General features: G+C 38.2%; 1 protein-coding gene across 3 annotated transcripts in view; it reads right to left on the bottom strand.

The window, feature by feature from the left end:
* Positions 1-22,174, bottom strand: part of ACSS3 (acyl-CoA synthetase short chain family member 3) — a 136,532-nt gene that overhangs the window by 96,375 nt on the left and 17,983 nt on the right. For all 3 annotated transcript variants that reach the window (XM_054080114.1, XM_054080125.1, XM_054080105.1), the window contains exons 2-3: positions 12,747-12,816; positions 8,129-8,198 (exon numbers count right to left, since the gene is read on the bottom strand). The gene's annotated coding sequence lies outside the window, so the exon portion shown is untranslated. The remainder of the gene's footprint in view (positions 1-8,128; positions 8,199-12,746; positions 12,817-22,174) is intronic.

Genomic DNA, 22,174 nt, shown 5'->3' with positions numbered 1-22,174 from the left:
TACATTCAGTTGTACATTCAAGTCCACGTTTTTTTTCATTGCCTTACTCTCTTATGATGCTGAACTAGACTGCCAGACATTTACATTGGCACCCTAGGAAATATGATTCCAGAATCAAATTTCACAACTATGGGGATTTTAGATTGCAAGGTAAAATTTTAGACTCACTAAATCTAGAGGCCAAAAGGCATTGATTATACAGAGCAGAGGCTTCATGCCGACCTTCAGGATACTGCTTTTCATTAATTTGCAGTCTCTATAGCTATTTATACTAGTGTAAAATGAGTATAGCAGATCCATGGACACTTATCCTACTTTTCACACATCAAGGAGCAATGCAAGGTAAAAGGCAGTGAAGACTCTTTTGCCATCAGATAACCTATTTAAGTAAGCTCTCTGGAACTGTAAAAAGGCAAAAAAAAGCCAAATTCTCTGTCAAATCAGTATCATGGAAGTAGAATTCAATGAGACAGACATTCCAAATTGAAACCTGGTCATTTGCCTTATCACTGATGTCCTAGTTTTCCCTCTCCAAGCACCCTGAATTTTACTGAAGGTATCTATAAACTTCTGCTTTTTCATGGTCAAAGAAAGGAATTTCAACATGCACACTACATTTTCAGATATGTACTAGCTCCTGTGAAGGGAAAGCAATGAATTACTGTTAGGCATATGTTTTAGATAGTGCACAATATTGAATCTTCAGACTTATCTTTCAGTAACAGCTTTAGGGGTGTTATACTCAGTATTTCTGCTCACTGGAATACCTGGGTTACTTATACGTAAAGAGGACATTCAGTTGGTTCTTGCTCAGTTATCCAGTTTATGTATTTTGGTTTACACAAGTGATATTTTACTGTGTAATTTAATAGCAGAAGTCAAATTTCCCATTCATTTTGAAGGTCTAGATCTCTAGCGGGCTCTACTTAAGCCATGTAGTTGTTATCACAGCCTTTGAGGAGACTGAATTAATGAGCGTTTGTATGAAATGTTTAGATGTGTATTACAGGGTGCAGCTTAAGCATCCAAAGTGAGCTTGGGAATTTGACAGAATTTTACAGTCAGATCTCATGGGCTATACCCAAACAGATTGCTTTATTGGCTGTCAGACCCCCAGAAAAACCATTTCAATTGTCATCTCCATGTACAATGGTGTCTAGAAACCAGAGTTCAAAGTTTGACTTCTTGGCCTCTGAGAATATTAGGCCAGCAAACCAATACTCAGGCTTTACGTCTCACAGTGAATATAAAAAAAAAATCTTTGAGTAAAAGCTGAGCCCTTACTTTTTAAATAGATTAGTTTTTCATCTCATATAAAAATTTTACATGGACTCATTAACAGCTGAATATCATTTTTATAGGCAGTTAATTCTTTGATAATTTAAAAAGTCTCTTATCTCGTAAAAAGAAACCCCTGAAGGATGGCTCTTCCTCTATAGAACACTGTGGTATTTTATACGAAACAAAAAAACAGCATCCTTCCTTGTAACAACTGGGAAAGCCAGATGGCATCTACTGTAAAATTCAGTTCCCAAAAAGCTGACCTGTTTCCTTGACAGATAACATAATTCACCATAAATGAACTCGCAAGATTCTTTTTTCCAAATAAGAGTATTTGCTCGCTTTTTACAGCATTTATGGTTTGCAACTAAATGTCTTCTTTCCTTTTAGTTAAGTCTGGGTAAATGTGGAAAACAAAAGCTGAAAACCTATCTCCTCTGATTCTGACACTGTCATACACACGACAATAGATAAAATGTTATGAATAAAATAGAAAATCTTGCTATTTCTGCTCAGTAACTGCACCATGGCCAAATACCACAAGGTTCAGTATTACCACCTATACAATCTAGACCCTGTGAGCTACACAATCTCTGACCAACCTGAGCTACTTTATAAATTGTAAGAAAGAACTTGTTACAAAGAACATGAAACTATTGTGGTTATTTTCTGAATCTAAATTGATCAGCCTTTATTTTCTGGTTTTGGCAATCAGGTGTTTTGAACACCAGGAAAAATGATGAATACCAAATCATCTCTTCTTCCAAAGCTGACAGCATGCACAAATAAAGATTAACTTTTCAGGAGAACTAAGCTACAGTTTTCACTACCATCACTACCTAGTTAGATACGGGGTTTTACCAGTCTTAAAAATCTTCAGATCAAAGAATCCTCGTGTATGGGAAAACATTCCAATCATACATGTTTCTTTACATCTTAGTAATGAAACAGCCTGACTGAACACAAAGGACAGTAAAATATATTGATGAATTTAAAGAACTAAATTAATTTAAAATAAATTAGTCAAAGAAGCAAATACTTCTTCATAAGGTTTGTCTGATAATTTGTGCCAGTAACTGTCTTATTTTCCTGGCGGCTCCAATCATAAGAACAAAATCATAACCTTAATATCAACCAATAGATCTATTTATTTCCAGCTGTCAGATCAAGAATGTCTTAAGGTAAGGATCAATCCCTTCTGATTTTTGTCTCAATACCTGTGGTACCAATTCAAGCAACAGGCCTGCCTAGACTAAACAGTCAAAAAACAATAATTATCCTCAGCCTTACTTCTCAGTAGAAAGGCTCATAATAATTCCATTGTAATTTCAATGATGATACTTGGGGAAAGAAAAAAACCTTCTTCTTCGTATGCTGAATATTTTTTGCATACATTTTCAAGGCTTTCAGAGTTTTTGCAAGGTTACCTAGATCTATGAACATTTTGCAAAAGCATTTTTTAATGAGGTAAAAAAGATGTAATATATAGAATACAAATGAGTGGCAAAATCACAAGCATTAATTTTCTTTATAACTTGCTTGCACCTTAGCTAAATGAAGAATTACTCCATTATAACATGTCTGCAAAGGCACTGGCCATCAAATTTTGGGTTCTTTCTGTACTACGATATCAAAAGGATTAGGTAGTGTCACATAACAATAAAAAATGAAAAGGAGACTCTAGTATTGCTTCAATATAACAAGCTATCATAACTTGAAATTTCATTCTGTCACCAACTTAGCAACAAAACAGATACATGCCAATTCCACTCTCTATATTTTTACACCTTTGAAGCTGCAGACAGAAAGCTTCCTATGGCGGAAGTTTTCACGATCCAATTTTACCCATTCAGTTATGCAGAATCTTTCTCAATCTTCCATTTTTTTCTGGCTACCCTAAGCTTTTCAGTCTTCTCTTCTGACAGAGTTCTGTTTGGGAATTATTTTCTTGCCCTGTGAGAGTTTAAAGATCATCTTACTTTCATTGAACTAGTATATACAGTATTCTTTAGAGCATTTCATGGTCAAATCCAAACTGTTTTCCTCTTTTTTTGATTTCCATGAGTCAATTTCACTTCTGGAACTCTGACTTTTGAAGTATTGCAAATGGTCATCAATGCAGTGCAGAGCAAAATACAACTTCACTTTAAAAAAGTATTTCCTGATGTTTGGAGGGAACTTGCTATGTTTCAGCTTGTGTCCATTGCCTCTTGTCCTGTCACTGGGCACCACTGAAAAGAACTTGGCTCCTGAAACTGAAAGTTTCAACAGCCCTGTAAAACCATGTACAGCACAATCATGTTAGAATGCATCCTCATTTACACACAGCACAGCATTTTTACACCTGTTTTGTATGAGTCTCATGATTAAATAAGGCACAAAGCAATAATGAATAAATCCTCTTTTTTGTTTTTGAACTTGTGATCTAGAGATGATTAATGGTAGCTCATTAAACAGGCCGAGTTATTTATTTCACTCAATTCTAAGAATTATGTTCTAATGAATCCTTTACAAGAAAAAACATACCGGTTATTTTATAGCTCTATGTGCTTGAAAGAGTATTTGTGCTTTGTCGTTTCTTTTTAATAATCTTCAAATTTACTACTTCTTTTAATGGACACTTGTGTATTTGTAACAATATTCTTTTTACCCCTTAGATTATTCATGCCTGAGTGGCTAGACTACTGCAGAATAAGGTTTAATGAGTTTCAAGGGGATAGCACTGTAAAAATGGAAAAACATGAAACGAGTGCCTGAGTATCAGTGTAAGCCTCTAGCTAAAACAAATCATCCAGGCCCATGACAACAGACAGTCCTCTCATGCTGTACCTCATTTTTAATAGGATACCTTTATTCCTAATTGTACAGGTTTTCTAAATTAATCACACTGTAGCTAAGCATTTCAACAAAGCATACTCTGAAACTGAGATGGTTGCTCCTGTCCTGAATCTTCTGCATGTGAGCGCTCCATGTATTAGCAGGCTCTTCTATTACACATTTTGACTTTCAGAAAATTCAACTGCTTTTTCATGATGACTCCTATTGATAATGGACAACTGACATAATGAAATACGATATTGCCATATTCGTGTTTCATCTAGATGCACAATTCCATAATGTGTTTGCTCCAATTGTTTTTATTCAGGAAAACACAGATTTCACTTTCTTTTGGGAAATACATTCTTTTGTTTCTTCTAGTGCTAAATGTACAATTACTCTTCACAACATTTTATCTAATTGTGTTTTCACAGAACTGGGTAACTTTTTTTGGCCTAAAAAATGTAAAATCAGAATGTCCAGTTTGCCACAAAACTAAAATCTACATATTTGCACTAATAGTTTATATTTTATATATAATTTTTTTTCTCACTCACCTACAAGGATTTTGAAGTTTTCTTGAAGTTTTTTTCTATTTATGCTCTCCTCTAGGATTTCAGAAGTTTTCTCTGATGTCAGTAGTGCCACAAAGTATCTTGAAATTGGCTTCTAAAGTATGTTAAATATGCTATCACAGCAAACTCTTCTGATCCTGATGGCTAAAAAAATTTTCTTTTCACTTCCTCTTCTATTAATCTGGTCTCTCATCCTGCTGTCTTTGAAATGTAAAGTTTATCTCCACTGACTGCTAGACAAAAAGCTTTACAGTGCATGCTGTATCTTCGGCTCAAGTTCAGTTCAGTTTCTCCTGCTTCCTTTTGACCCACAATTTTGCAAGTGAACAAAAATGAACAGGATGAAATCACCTATACAATATTCTCATCCATCATCTGTTGATGTCATTGCCTCGTTCTTCTAATTTCCAAAGGCTCTTTGTCTCATTCCCTAATCCTTCGGTAAAGCAGTTTCTTCCTCCCTTGCATGGAAGAGGCGGGCATTGCACATTGGAATAAACAATGCCATGAAAAGCTGGAAGAACAAATGGAAGGTTTGGCTATCACTTGAGTCTGATACAGGACCTAGCGTGCTACTTCCACCACATCTTTTCTGATCAATAATACGAGTTTGTGCATTTGCACATCTAGAGGCTGCAGAGAAAGGCCTTTATTCTACATCATCACTATATTGATCCAATAAAAATAATTCACATTATTGAACATAAGGTAAATCACTTTAAGTAATGACATATGTGTAGCATAATTAAAGATCCCTCATTTTAAAGACATGGAAAAGCTCGTGTTGCTTTATGGACAAAGGTATCACACAGATGCCATAGTCAAAGCTTAGCAACGGAAAACCACAACATGGTCGTATCCACTACCCTATTTGTGGAGACCTTGTCAGACTTTTGAGTAATTTACATCCTGAGTCCTAAGCATTTTTACAGTGATCGTTCAAGATACACACCCACACACAAAATAGTTAAGATCTCTATGGAAAGACTTTCAGAGCAGAATGTCAGTTTTCTAGTTATGAATGAAAGTTGACAGTGGGGGTGCTACTTCCATCCGTTGCCATTGCAGGATGGTTGATAGGGCCACAGAAAATGAATCCAGGGCCCACAGACTTCACAAGCGGGATTAGTCTCATGAAATTGCTCAAAAGCTAATAACCATCCACAGATGAATGTCATGCATCTACCATACTTCTGAATTAGTAATACTACCCCTCCATCCAAACTCATATAAATGACTTTGGAAAGAGTTCCGGTGTTGTGTGGAGGGAATGCAAAAAGATTTTTAGTCCCAGGGCCCCTTACCATTGTTGGAAGCGGCTATGAAAAGAACTGTGTGAGTTGCACCCTTGAAAACATGTTTTTTTACCAGGCTTATAGCTAATAACTTTTTTGTGGATTCCTACACTGCAGTAAGCCTTTGGAGAAGTCCAGAAGAGACATGGCAATATCAGTAGTGTAACGAACAGACAACTAATAGGACTTAAGAGACTGATGTTTACCACTAAGCTGCTAGAAAGTAATTGAAACTCTGTGCTTTAGCCTCTTACTCTATAAAACGCAGTCTTGACAGTTATCTCTCTTGGAAGTGTTTTCAGATCAATTGGTAATATCTGAGTTATTAACCTTTACTTCTGTGCCGCAGCATGGGCATCACTGTGCCTTCTGTTTCCAAGTTTCAACATCTGGAATTTCTTTCCAGTTCCCCTAGTTAGCATGAGCCACTGGCATCAAGAATATTTGAATAAGTTCATGCTAAAAGTTAAGAAACTTCTGGCTGCTTTGCTTTCTATCTTCATGCTTGTTTCATATCAACAGTGCTATCTGTTACAGGATTTTCCCCGTCCTTCCACACTGCTCACAACAATGTAACCAGACTTGAGGATAACTGTAATGACAACTTCTCAGTTGTCATATTAGCTGGGTTTTGTTTCTGCCTACATTTAAAGTAAACAACAAAACTCTAAATCAAGAAGATTCAGTCACAAGCTGGATAGCATATACATTGCTCTCCTAGATAGCATATACTTTGCTCTCCTCAGAACCAGTTGTATTAAATAAGAGTAAGCAGGAAACAGTCAGAATATTGTGAGTGTCACAAGAACACAGCCCAGGAAAGCTAATACATGAAGCCTCACTCCAAAATTCTTTTCTATTTCTTATCTGGGAATCAGGAAGTTTTAACAGATATTAAATGGATATTTGTAAGTCACATGGTAAATTATAAACATAACCTATAATTACAAGTGTTTTAATTATAGGGGCAACCAGCCATAAAATGTGTACAGGGCTATACATGTAAATGACCCAAACAGTAATGCATTATTACAATAGTTTCCGGGACAACCTGTCTTAGCACAAAATGTGGCTTTGCACAAAATGTTAAAATAAGGGCTTTAAAGTTTTTGTGGCACCAGCCTACCTCCTCTCTCTAGCAGAACAGAAATGCTGCCCAAGGCTGTGACCCATGGCTAAATGCACTACTGACCAGCTGGTCCGCAGTCACTGCTCAAGTGTGCAGCATAAAAAAACACACTGCCAAAATAATTTAAGGACTTGAATGTACTGAATTGTTTTCTGGTTGCTTAAGAAATTTTCTTCCGACTGACAAACAAAAGAAAAAACAACCATTAAGCGTGCATTTTCTGTCATTTGTTTAATGTGACACAACACTAGTAAATAAAAATCTTATTTCAGTGAAGTTCTTCAAAAGGAAACTTTAAAAGGCAGTTTCATTCTGTGATTTGAATTGCTTATCCACTTTTGTCTTGCTTACTAATACCAACCCGGCTTTATATCAACCAGCACTCTTTTGATGATGATCCGAGAGCTGGAGCAACTCCCATACGAGGACAGGCTGAGAGAGTTGGGGTTGTTCAGCCTGGAAAAGAGAAGGCTCCGAGGAGATCTTATAGCGACCTCCCAGTACCTGAAGGGGCTACAAGAAAGTTGGGGACTATTTACAAAGGCTTGTAGTGATAGGACTAGGGGCAATGGCTATAAACTGGAGAGGGGCAGATTTAGACTAGATATAAGGAAGAATTTCTTCACAATGAGAGTGGTGAGTCACCGGCACAGATTGTCCCAGGAAGTTGTGGATGCTCCATCCCTGGAGGTATTCAAGGCCAGGCTGGATGGGGCATGGGGCAGCCTGATCTAGTGGGATGTGTCCCTGCCCGTGGCAGGAGTTTGGAACTAGATGATCTTTAAGGTCCTTTCTAACCCAAACTATTCTATGATTCTTTTCAGTAAGAGAGCATTTGATAGCTGCCCTAGTGTTGATAATGATGCAAAAATGAGATATGTTGACTCCTCCTGGTTCTCATGGAAGAACAAAAGAAAGCAGCAAAGAACTGAGAGATAGAACTTTTTCTGACAAATCAAGTAGCTAAAGCTCAAGAAGTCAGTAATTAAGAGAATAGATAATTGAATATATTAAGTTGGACTGATACAGACCAGAAACTTGGTGAATCTTGTGTAGACTTGAACAAGAAGCAATCAGAGGCAACACACCTGGCTCCTCTTCCTAGGAGTAAAGAAAGGAGAAGAAATTTAGTCATCCTTCACCATGTACCACAAAAAATTTGTCCAACCACAATGAAAATTCACACAATCAGAAATAGATCTTCTTTTTTTCCTGAAAGACACTTTCAAATAGAAAGACAAACTTCAAAAAATTCATTGTAGAAATGACTTTTTTTGGTAGCAATTTATGATTTTTGGTATCTAAGCTAGTGGAATTTGATTCCTGTTTATGAGGGAAATGCTTAACTGCAAAATCGAATGTTATATTAAGATAGCTTTATAGTTAATCACAGCAATTATTTCACTCATATTAAATCATCTGCTGCTGTTTTTTTTTTTACACAACATTTTCATAGGCTATCTTTGAAACATTTATTATTCCTAAAAAAAGACCTGATGAAGTGATGTGGCTGGGAGAATATTTATGAAATTGAGCTAAGCTGTTGGCTAGTAACTGCAAGTTTTCACTTAATCCAAATATAAGAAATGTAAAGCCTGCTTATATACAAAATGTAATCTCTTTTCTGCTTTTAGACATGACATTCAGAGTAAGGTAAATCCTAGCAGTTAGTAAACACAGGTCTTCTGTGGAGCCCATAGCTGCAAAAAGTTCACATTTCTTCATAACACGAGGAATCCAAGGTCCTAATCTTTCCTCTCATCTCTGAGACCTGACTTCAAAGCTGAGTACTTTCCAAACCAGTAACTCACTTGCCCAGCAGTACTTACATACAATACTTCCCCAGCAATGTGCTAGCCAAGAGAGCTTTACTTTCTACTATTACTAATGGTCAAAATTGTTAATGCATTCCTGCTTGCTCAAAAGCACAGGATGCAAGTGCTTTTATGGCCAAAGCAGAATCAGTTTGTAGGATACTGTTTTGTAGGATTCTGCCATTGTGAAAATGAGATTTTACTGTGCCTTTCTCATCAAATTAGATCTCCCATTGTTTTTTTTTTCTTGAGCATCCTGAATCATTTCACAGAAATACATTGTAATTTCTGTTAAAAATTACTGATTCCTCGATAATTTTGGTATGACCACTTCTAATGAATGTGTGAACGTTTCTGAACCACAAAGAAAAGAATTAATGGTTGATTAATCATAAAATGCATACTTCATATGTTGGAGATCTGAGAACAGAAAACTCAGAATTGCACGGTAGTGAGTGAAGACCATAGATCCCATTGCTCCGCTAAATGCTGGGACAGAGATGAGCAGTAGGGTCTCAGGGCAATCAGTATCAGCTGTCACATTCTCACCTGGGATTTCAGAGCATTTAGCAGGTTTTAGCAGTTCCCATAGTGCCACTGCCAGTTACAGGAGCTGTATCTGATCCACTTGTAGATGTATCCAAGATACAGGTGGGTCACCTATGATTTTGATTTTCCTATTTACCCAAATGATTGTTTTGACAACAGAAGCAGCATAGGATCATTTTACACCACTAATGATCCATTCAGACTATTTTCAAATCATTTAAGTATATCAGACTTGGTTCAGTACAAGAATAGTATGCACGTGTGGTGAACAGAGAGGAAACACCATAACATCCTTGCTGGCAGAAGCCCTCCGATTCTTGGTGTTCAGGTTAGCCAGGATAAAGGAAAGGATTTGGAGTAGCTCCTTTTAAAAGTCCATGTTATACAACTGTATAACAAAAAAAACCAAGTCATATAGAAGCTTTTATCAAAATTAGTTTGCAACTTTTTTAATGATAGAGAAAATGCACTTTTCCTGTCCTATTTTAATTAGAAAACTGTCATTTGCTTTATAGTAGTGTTGTGTATACCAAATCAATACAAGTATAATCATTATCTTCCTTATTAAAAGAGGGAAGTTATCAGAAAGGCCAGACATTATTTAAGAATTTCATTTTAAAATAGCATAAACCCCACCTTTGAAATAAGAAATGTCAACAAACTGCACATCTTTAATTAGACTTATTTGCATTTAAAAAGAATAAAAATTTTTGAGATACTGTTTTTCTCATTGGAAATTCCCGAAGTGTTTCCAAGGACGGAGTGGCCTGCTGCTTTGATTCTGATGCTACTTAGTCACAGAACTATCAAAAAACTCAAGCCTTAAAAATTTACTTTTTTTCTCTAAAACTAACGGTGTCATCTCTTTTTTTAAAAAAAAAGTATTGCAATTTTGATTTAATGTAGCAGATTTTTTTTTAACAGCAGTAAGGAGGAAAACAAATCAAAATAAAAAATAGCCTTGGCTTATTTCTGAAGTATACTCCATCATCCAGAAAGTCTTACAAGAAAAGTAATATAGGAATTAGTTCAGAATGTTTTCTCAAATCATTAAATAAAAGTTAAAATAAACTGACTTCATAATACTGTACTTCATTTCTACTCAGTGATATCAGAAAAAATTATATTTCTTTTCTTCCCATTTTTATCTATTCCTTGTGTATTATGTTCTGCTGATGACTTACTTGTCCTAATTATAACTTCTGTGCTGCACTCTCTCCATGTTCTTTTTACGGACATGAGTGCCTGAAAAGTTTTAAGGTCATCAGAAAAACAGCAAGAGGCCCTATTTGGGTTTGTCATTTTCTAGTTATTTATGCACTTTGCCACATTTTATGAATATAGCACAGCATAAATGTTTGGCAGGTTCAAATAAGATTTTCTACAAATGTTTTTGGAACAGTAATGCAATGGTTCATACCTTCTGGTTCACTTTGGATGCCTAAACACTCATCAGCAAAAACTGACCCTCTTCATTTTTGTTAGCCTTATTTTCAAGTTTCCTAACAATTCCATTGTACTGAAAAGTACGTGGGTTGTTTGGGTTTTCTTTTTCAGTTTGGTTGGGTTGAGGTTTTTTTGATAAAACATTGGATGCTTTGCCAGGTTTTTGATACTTCATCTACATTCTGCCCATCTACACATCTATACATCACCATTAGCTTCATGATTACAATGAAAGATTTAGCAATAAAAGGACTACACATGATCTGAGAGCTCTTTCTGTGCAAAGCAACAGTAACAGTGCAAGGAACCCTTTATTCAAGTTCTGTAGAGCTGCATGATCAAATAATAGTTGGCCTTAGGACCAGGTATTTCACTGTTCACCTTGCTTCACATAAATACCTCTCAGCCGTAACACTCAGGAGGACAATGTCCAGTTATGTTAAAAAAAAAAAAAAAAAAAAAAAAAAACCAGAAAAAAAAGGAACTCCAAAAAAGCTCATTTTAGTATTTCAACAGTCTCATACAGTTATCTTATTCCCACTGTGATAGTACACTGGTTTCCCCAGGTGGCACCTGTTGAAGACTAGAAGGATTTTTATATTTTGGGACAGTATTTCTCTGTACGTGGTCTTGCCTCAAAAATAATTGAGCTGCTTTAATGCAGGCTGACAAGATTCTTCTTCACTTAGAAATCAGAAATAGAAAGTTACAGCAAAATCATTATTTGCAATCAGGTTTTAAAGCAGAAAACTTTGTGCAACCTCAGTATCACTATTGCCTATGCAGGAATACAAGTTATTAAAATCAAAAGCATGAGGAAGAAAAGCAGGACAAGCAAGACAGGTTGTTTTCAACCTGTAATAGCACCAACAAGAGTATTGCTTACAGATGTTCTCATGTGTAAAAAGAGAGAATAGAATTATAACATAGACTTTCTCCCTCAAAACATATTCATGTTTCATTGAGGAGGCTTTCCATGAACAGCTTTAGCTCTGTTTGAGCATATAGGTATCAAACACAGAGTGAATGAAAGAACATTTAGACAGGAGCAGTAACACAGACCCACAGAGAGATTCTGCTGCCTAACATGGACGGTAGGCTGCAGTGGGAATTTAACGTATTTGCTGTTATCACTGTTCTGTGTGATTTATGCAAAAGTGACAGAGTCACACCGACTGGGTGTTTCTGACAATAACATTCAAGCACAAGATAGTATCTTTCAATCAAAAACAGAGTAAATTGAGGTACTTCATTCTGCTCTTTCTATATTTGATCAGTTTATTTTACTAATGCTCAAATACCTGAATCTCTTAAATATTTTTGCAGTGTTAAGATAACCTTTAGGTAATTTCTGGCATCATACTAGAGGACTATCAGGAAAGCAAGTTTCTGCAAAACAAGAAAAAAACAGAAAAAAAAAGTACTGAATTTTCATTCACCCACTGAAAGAAAGAATTTCAAACAATGCACGTAAAAATGAATTTCGGTCCTTTCACAGAAGGCAAGAGACTGTAGTAGTGATATAAGGAGTATTGAAAGGGGACTGACTAAATGACATTCATTTGTTTTGAAGTTAAAGGAAAATTAAACCATTTCTCCCTAAAGATTGGTACTTTCACTTCAAGCAGTTGAGAACTAGCATTATACTTTTTAAAGTACTCAAGCACTGCCACACAGACATAAAGCTGCAAGATTTTATAACTCAATCAAGAACCTTTTGCTCTCTCATTGAAACAAGAAAGGAAAATGGAAGTGTGGAGGTGAGGCAAAGATGAAAGGAAATGTTCAAGGAGGCTACTGGGCAAAGGGCATGCTAGTTTCTAAAATTTCTATTACATACCTTTTTTCCAGCTTGCAGAGTATACTCATGGCAAGATTCTCATCAAGCTCCATTGTGCCTGTTCCTCAGCCTGCATATGGAAGAGAAACAGTTTAAACAGTGCCTATTCAGGGAAGCAAAGCTTACCTTTCTTCAATTGTTCACGGAAAGTTTCCAATCTAGGCTACAGTTATGAAGTCAGTCTAGATAGGAAAAACATTTATGATGAACAAAAAGTAATATTCCTTGTTAACCTATTCAAGGGAAAAGGTGCACCATTGCTGACAAGTGCTAGGTAATTCAGTACCTCACACCAAATGCTTACTTATTCAGTTGTCTAGACAAATCTCTGATGATAAAGGCAGACTTTTTCATCTCCACATCAACAGTTAAGTGCTTCCATCCCCACCATAACTCCCCTTAATGATGTGAATAGATCAAGTTATTTAATTTCTAGGATATCTGAATGTCATTTCAGAGTGAAAAGCTCCAAAAGAATAATCATCTTACACAGTTCCTTGACCACCTGAGGAACATATATAAGTCTCTGGGACCTGATAAGACGCATGCCAGAGTCCTGGGAATTGGCAGATGTGGTTGCCAAGACACTCTCCATGATATTTGAAAAGTCATGGCAGTCAGGAGAAGTCCCTGGTGACTGGAAGAGGGGCAACATTGTCCCAATTTTTAAAAAGGGTAGAAAAGACGACCCTGAGAACTACCAACCTGTCAGCCTCACCTCTGTGCCTCGGAAGATCATGGAACAGATCCTCCTAGAAGCTATGCTAAAGCCCGTGGAGGACAGGGAGGTGATTAGAGGCAGCCAGCATGGCTTCACCAGGGGCAAGTCCTGTCTGACCATCTTGGTGGCTTTCTATGATGGGGCAACCACAGCAGTGGACATGGGAAAACCAATGGATGTTATCTATCTAGACTTCTGCAAAGCCTTTGACACAGTCCCCCACAATAGCCTTCTCTCTAAATTGGAGACATATGGATTTAATGGGTGGACAGTATGGTGGATAAGAAACTGGTTGCATGATCACATTCAAAGAGTAGTGGTCAATGGCTCAAAGTCCAGATGGAGATCCGCGACGAGTAATGTCCCTCAAGGGTCCATACTGGGACTAGTGCTGTTTAATATTTTTATCAATGTTACTGACAGCGAGATTGAGTGCACCCTCAGAAAGTTTGCAGATGACACCAAGCTGAGTGGTGTAGTTGCCACACCAGAAGGATGAGATGTCACCCAGAGGGACCTGGACAGGCTGGAGAAGTGGGTCTGTGAGAACCACTTTCAGGTTCCACAAGGCCAAGTGTAAGGTCCTGCACCTGGATTGGGGCAATCCCCATTTTCAGTACACGATGGGGGATGTTGTGATTGAGAGCAGCCCTGAGGAGAAAGATTTGGGGGTGCTGGTCAATGAGAAGCTTGACATGAGCCAGCAATGTGCGCTCACAGCCCAGAAGGCCAACCGTATCCTGGGCTGCATCAAAAGAAACGTGGTCAGCAGGTCGAGGGAAGTGATTGTGCCCCTCTATTCCTCTCTTGTCAGACCTCATCTGGAATACTGTGTCCAGTTCTGGAATCCTCAACGTAAGAAGGATATGGAGCTGTTGGAACAGGTGCAGAGGAGGGCTACAAAGATGATCAGAGGGCTGGAGCACCTTCCCTACAAGGACAGGCTGAGAGAGTTGGGCTTGTTCTGCCCAAGAACAGAAGAGAAGGCTGTGAGGAGATCTTATAATGACCTTCCAGTACCTGAAGGAGGCCTACAGGAAAGCTGGAGTGGGGCTATTCATAAAGGCTTGTAGGTATAGGACCAAGAGGAACGGGTACAAACTGGAGAGGGGCAGATTTAGACTAGACATAAGGAAGAATTTCTTCACTATGAGGGTGGTGAGGCACTGGAAGAGCTTGCACGGGGAGGTTGTGGATGCCCCATCCCTGGAGACGTTCAAGGCCAAGCTGAATGGAGCATTGGGCAGCCTGATCTAGTGGGAAGTGTCCCTTCCCATGGCAGGGACATGGGACATGGCAGAGAGGTTGGAACTACATGATTACATATGCTGAATTTCAAGGAAAAAGAAAAAAGTAAACAAAATAATTTTATCTAGGTTTTTTTCCACAAAGAGGATTTTGAAATTAAAAAAAAAAATACTGTGATTTGGAAGTAGAAACCCATAAAAAGAGAAGTTGAATGAATGCAAGGTGGGAAGTGAAGACAGGAGAATCCCTGAGTGTTTTATAGGAAATGCCTCTGTCTTTCTCCTGGAAGACCAGAAAACAAGGCTGCCTTCCTGCTCCACTTTATTTAGTTTGGCAGCAGACCAGTATGTCCGATACGACTGAGGTGGTCTAAGGTCTTCTTACTAGCTTTTCTCTATCTAACATTACTATTATTTGCACCCTTAGCAAGTTTACAGACGACACTAAGCTGGGAGGAAGTGTCAATCTGCTGGAGGGTAGGGGGGTCTGCAAAGGGGCCTGAACAGTCTGCACCACTGGGCTGAGACCAATGGCATGAGGTTTAACAAGGCCAAATGCCGGGTCCTGCACTTGCGGCACAACAACCCTATGCAGTGCTACAGACTAGGGGAAAAGTGGCTGGAAAGCTGCCTGGAGGAGAAGGACCTGGAGGTGTTGGTCAACAGCCAACTGAACATGAGCCAGCAGTGTGCCCAGGTGGCCACGAAGGCCGATGGCATCTTGGCTTGTATCAGAAACGATGTGACCACCAGGTCCAGGGAGGTTATTCTGACCCTGTACTCGGCACTGGTGAGACTGCACCTCGAATCCTGTGTTCAGTTCTGGGCCCCTTGCTACAAGGAGGATGTTGAGGTTCTGGAGTGTGTCCAGAGAAGAGTAACGAAGCTGGTGAGGGGGCTGGAGAACAAGTCTTACGAGGAGCGGCTGAGGGAACTGGGGTTGTTTGGCCTGGAGAAGAGGAGGCTGAGGGGAGACCTCATTGCTTTCTACAACTACCTGAAAGGAGGTTGTGGAGAGGAGGGAGCTGGGCTCTTCTCCCACGTGACAGGGGACGGGACAAGGGGGAATGGCCTCAAGCTGTGCCAGGGGAGGTTCAGGCTGGATATCAGGAAAAAAATTCACAGCAAGGGTCATTGGGCACTGGCAGAGGCCGCCCAGGGAGGTGGTTGAGTCCCCATCCCTGGAGGTGTTTAACAGACGAGTAGACGAGGTGCTCAGGGACGTGGTTTAGTGGCAGATAGGAATGGTTGGACTTGATGATCTAAGAGGTTTTTTCCAACCAATGATTCTATCATTCTATGATTATAAAAAGGCCATTACAGCCTTCTAAACTGGAAGATTAGTCTGCTGTAAGTGGAAGCGTGTGTCATTCCTTTTGCCTGTATGGGGTTTTTTTGTTGTTGTTTTACTTTGGCTGCTGATCAGGATTGCCATTTTCCTATTACAGTCACCCACATGACAGTCCACAGTACTCACTGTACTCACGACAAACCACAACCCTATTGTCCTGACCGCACAGGTTAACAAAGACAATTTTCATTAATAACTATAGTGTCAAAAGGAGCTAAAGGCCTAACCATCTCCATGTGGGTTTCTTCCATAGTTTTTCCTTTAGAAAGAAAACAAGCCACTCATCACAGATAAAAAAATCTTGACTCCCCTGAATTTAAAGGGGTTGTGTGTCAAATCAGCACTTCTGGTGAACTCTTGCTCCCTATCAACCTCTCATATCGTTTACATTTGAAATTTCCAGCTCTAGATTCTCAGTTAAATGGTTTCAGCTTTTCATCTTAAGACTCACCCACTCATAAGTAAAAAAGACTACTACAAAAATAAAATCCTGACAGGAAATTAATGAAATTCATAAATCCTAGGAGAAAGCTAGTGCTTTATTTTCAGGAGTAGCTTTGTTCATTTACCGTAATACTTTACTCTTTCTCCATTAAATAAATATTCATTATGGTGTTTATCTATACAAGTGCTTCATTCTCTATTTCCTGGAATTTGCAAAGTTGTCCTTGGATTTGCAATGGCAAAGAGTGCTTTTAGACAGAATTGTGTATTTCCATATCACTTTAATGGCTGTATAGAACATAACGAAACAAGCAGGATTCTGCATGTATTTATTTAACACTACTAAACTGTCAGTCCCAGAGCATTCGCCTTTAATTGTGTTTATTATATAGTTTGATTGTGTTTGCTAGTGTTAGGTTTCTAAACTTAGTATATGCCATAAATAGTGTTGCTCATGGCACAGGTCTCCTGTGCAGCATTCAAGTCTCCTTGCAGTACTCAGGTCAGTAGATTTGCAGTTGTCCTGTATCATAAATGAAAAAAAGACATTGAAAACTAACCTTTATAATGCACACCATTTTTCTAAATTCGGAAATTTATTCAAAAAAGCTGACCAGCCATGGCATGATAGTCGTGTCCCATAAGAAATTATCGATGTTAAACAAATTCTAACATGTACAAAATGCCCTGCTATGTTAAATTCTTCTTGGGGTTAAAAAAAACTGAGCAAAAAAACAAAGGCAGGATTTTTTCCAAAGCCTGTTAATGATATTTGCAAAGAGCATTTATGAGTCAGAATGCAAAGTTTGCTCCATGGTGACTTAATTTGCCAGCCGAGAAGTGCTCTCAAGTTCTGCTAATCAAAAGATTGAAATGCAGCCTTTGGGATCAGGCTGAGCCTATTACTCAGAAGCTGAGAGAATTTAGTTGAGTTACCAGACCAACCTTAGAGTATTTCTTCCAAAATACCATTATTTTTTACACTTCGCCAGCCCAGTAGAGTGAAATCTCATCACAATGCAAGACAGATTAGACATGCAAAAGCATATTAATAACAGGTAGGTGTGTGTCTTTCACAGGTCAGGAAAATTACCATGGTTTCCAAGGCCCTACAGAAGCCTATTGCTGAATATACGATAATCTAGTTATTTAAAGATTACATGACAGATCAGGGAGACAGTTGCCTGTATGAAGAATGCTTTGTCTCAAATGGATGTGTTCTAATGCAATGATTTTATTATCATCTTCTAATTTCTTAGTTTGCGTTGATTAGAAAGTTAAAAAATACCAGACCTCTCCTCTTACTTGTTCTCTCACATAATCACATAAAAATATCCCTCAAAATGCTCCTATTGCACATATTAAATTACACTGCATCCTCTTTATAATTCATGAAGACCAGTTGTGAAGTCTTTCTTTGAATGCTCTTTCTTTCTTTGACAGTGTAAAACTAGTCAAAATGGCATTAGCAGTACTATTAACATACTCTGCAGGGGAAAATATACGAATTCTTAAATGGATATGCACCCATAGCGTGGGTCCACTTCCAGTCCACTTCCAGTCCACTTCCAGTCCACTTCTTAACTGGAAGAATCACAGACTGGTTGAGGTTGGGAGGGACATCTGAAGGGCATCTGGTCCAACCCCCATGCCATAGCACGGCCACCTAGAACCAGTTGCCATTGACCATCTCCAGGCGGCTTTTGAGTATCTCCAAAGATGGAGACTCCACAACTTCCATGGGGAGCCTGTGCCAGTGCTCCACCACCCTCACAGTAAAAAAGTGGTTTGTGGTGTTCAGAGGGAACCTTCTGTGTTTCAGTTTGCCTCTGGTCTTGTCACTGGGCACTTGTCACTCTTGTCACTGAAAAGAGTCCAGGTCCATCTTTTTTATACCCTCACATCATGATGAGATCTGCCTGAGCCACCTTTTGTCCAAGTTGAACAGCCTCAGCCTATCTCTCACAGGAGAGATGCTCCTGTCCCTTAATCATCTCAGTGGCCCTTCTCTAGACTCTTTCCAGTACGTTCACGTCTCTCTTGCATTGCGGGAGCCCAGAACTGGACACTACTCCAGATGTGGCCTCAGTACTACTGAGGAGAGGAGAAATGAGCCCCTATACAGTATTTCACACTTCAAACATGTACCAGGACTTTCTGCAGAGCAAAAGTGGCATAAATAAGAAGTCATCTTGGTAGTTTCAGGTCTTAGAACTAGTATTTCTAGATTTCTTTTTCAATTACTAGACTAGATACCCTGACAGCAATTATGTTAATAAAACAGACTGTGTGGTATATTCACCTATTATGTGTAACTGTGCAAACGTACACATCTATATTTCATACAGGGAAGTGATATTCAGAAGACACCAGTTATCCTGACTATAGTATTATTTTATACAGTCTCAGCTTGCTCTATGCTACCGTAGGGTTTAAGTCTTTGTTGAATAATTCACCACTATACTTTTCACTGTTGGAACTTTCATTTATGCTGCTATTAGGTTCTCATCTGACAGACAGCTATGGTCCTTGTAACTCTCTCCTTATCTGGAGAAGTAATGATATTTTCTTACCCAGTGCTCATGCCAACCATGCATATCATTTCCCTTGTCTCTCCTTCTGTAAAGACATTTTTCCTGACATGTACTCCTTGGATTTCTTAATTTTAGCAAAGATTCATGCCAGTGACTACTTAAATCATCCTCAGGTATGAATATATTCTCTAGCAGCTGTTTCTATTCTACCATGCTTCTTGAACTTCAAAGAATGGTCTTTGAGAGACCTATAAGATTTTTTTCTGCTGATCCATAAAATCATGAACTTACTTTAGTTTGAATATCTTCTCTTTCACTCTTGCATAGCCAAAAAGGGGTCTGTCAGTAATGTAAAACATTACACATAAACAAGAAGTAAAATAATACATCTTGTATACAAAGAAAGCTTAAACCTTTCCACAAACAACTACCAAAGGAAGCCCTGTGAATATTATGCAGTTTTCAGGAAGTTATGTGATCTGAAAAACAATCAGCCTGGGACCTTTTAGTTTGAGGACTGCTGTCAGGCATCTATGTTATTTAATAAGTGCCCAGGCAAATGGTCATAATATGCACTTAAATGTAACTGTTCTCAAATGATGAATCAGTTTCAATATCCTCCTGCCATCTGCAAACATTCAAGCTGACAGGTACTTTCAGAACTCTGAATAATGCTTTGCTGATTTTTGTCACACTGAGATCACTGAAATAAAACTTTATCAGTGATGTGTCGGTAAATATAGTAACAGGTAAAACTGGAATTTTATGTATTTCAGATTACATCTGTCAGTGTTTTATTGTTAAATACGTACTGCATCAACGTGTCTGTGGTGAACTGATGGTTTTTATCACATCAGTTCTATAAGAGATAAATGCTTGATGGAACACAAAATTTGGATATATTCAAGAGACAAGCTTACTAGCAATTTATTCATATTGATTTCAAGGCCACGCAAATATACAAACATCCTCCTATCAGAAAATTCCCCATTATCAGAAGGTTTTCTTCAGATGTCTGCTTCTTTGCTTTGATTATATTAATAGAATAACTTTCAAACCCACTCATTTTTAACATTATAACAAATTCTGCCAGGAAATGATCAGGCAGGATCTGAATAGTAAGCAGAGGCAGAATACATAGTTTTTAATACCACAAGTTCATTTACTTTTAAAACTATATACTTTGGTAATGGAATAGTTCAACGAAGCATTCATCTGAAAAACCCAAGATTAAAACTACCACAATAATTAATTACTTGTTATGAGGAAATAATATAAGTAAGACCAATAAGGAGATGACATTTTGCTGCCGTATAACAAGAACTGAATCGCTGATCTGGACTTAGAGGGACCTATACTCAATGAATACAGAAAAGGTAAAGCTACAAAACTTCTATTTGCAGAATTAACAATAAAAAGAAAAGTAGTAAGTGTGATCCTAAGATTAATTACACTGAAAGCTGATGAAAAAATGTCAAGCAGTAAAAATTAAATAGCTCAATATTAACTACAGATTATTATTTATTTTTAAAATATATTACTTTAAACATTACATTTGAAAGAAAATTAAAACCTTTTCCAGACTTTTGTAGTTTGCTTTGCAACTTGAGAAAGAGCACATTAACGTGCATAACCACAATTAGTGTACCATTGAACTTCTAGTTTAAACCTCATGTAAGGTAGACCATACCTCAATATGCGATCTGGTTATTTTATGATCCAGGCATTTTAGAATAGCTGGGATCTTTGTTATAAAAGACTTCTGCAATCAAAGAAGAAGTTTACAAAAGGTAGATTAAAGGAGACTTAAAAACATGCAGGAATCGGGCATGTATATGTAATCCTGTAACATGTAGACAGCACTATCCAGTCAGTGCTCTCCACATCTTAAACTGGATTTTCTCACCTGTCTTTGGCTTGACAGCCAATCTGGTTGATATCCTCAAAACAAATGCAGAACTGGACCTGAGAAAGCAAGAGGTCAATCCACATCTGGTGCTGAGTCGCATATGATTTCCTTGTGGCTCTATTCTAAGCCTTTCGGAGGAGATCTGCAGCCATGAAATAGGGGATTCCCCCTGCTTGTGACCACAGGCATCATGCTATGCTAACAAAATAGACTTCAGGTTTTGTGAGGTTTTGGTCTTGTTCTGGACTTTCTAGAGCCATGTTTTAGTTTGTTTTGCTATAAGAGCAACTATTGAACAACCAGGGGACTACTATTATTTTAGTTTGTGCTAAGATTTGATAGAATCACAGAATCATTTAGGTTGGAAAAGACCTTTAATATCATTGAATCCAATTGTTAACCTAATGCTGCGAAGTCCACCACTAAACTATGTACCCAAATGCCACTTCTACACATTCTTTTAAATACCTCTAGGGATGGTTACTCAGACGCTTCCCTGGGCAGCCTGTTCCAGTGCTTGATAACCCTTTCAATGAAGAAATTTTTCCTAACAGCAAATCTAAGCTTCCCCTGGCACAAAAATTATACAACTGCATGATGAAATACTCTCATATATTCCTCAGATATTCCTGTAACAAATAGATTATAATTACAAATAGTTACTGTAGGGGGTAAACTACTTTTTATACTAATATAGTGTGGAGCGGTACAAGCATGAGATGACAGCAGGGACTTGGAAAGTGTGGGCAGAGGATGATACTTGAGGCCCTGGGGCCATAAGCAACTCCCCAGCAGTCAACTACTGCTTATTGAAGGAATGCAGACTTGGGGGCTGTGCGAAACCAGAGTGAGGCTGAACAAAATTTATGCATGTCCAGAATATGTAAACCACAATACATATTGCAAACCCAGATGCAATGCTACATTGTAGATGACTGAAGAAAAAGCAAGGTGTAGTGTGTGTTAGTAAACACGTGAAAACTATCCCAGGAGTGAGGAGAAAGAAGCCATTAACATCAGCCTCACACTCATGGTATGAAAAAAACCCAAACCTGGGATGCTGATACCTTGCTGATTAGACTAGTCAGACTTCACTTAGATTAACAATGAGTCCTTCTTGGCTTTGCCTATGAGTTCCTCTCTTTCCCATAACAAGATTTTGAATGTAAGAAGTCAGTGGGATTTCAAGGACCTATTTTGTAAAAATAATTTGGAACAGATT

This window comes from Cuculus canorus, chromosome 1 (genome assembly GCF_017976375.1).
Source record: "Cuculus canorus isolate bCucCan1 chromosome 1, bCucCan1.pri, whole genome shotgun sequence".
In the NCBI taxonomy this organism is placed as follows: domain Eukaryota; kingdom Metazoa; phylum Chordata; class Aves; order Cuculiformes; family Cuculidae; genus Cuculus; species Cuculus canorus.
The sequence above is the reverse complement of the archived record's forward strand: the minus strand, read 5'-3'. Positions and strand labels throughout refer to the sequence as shown.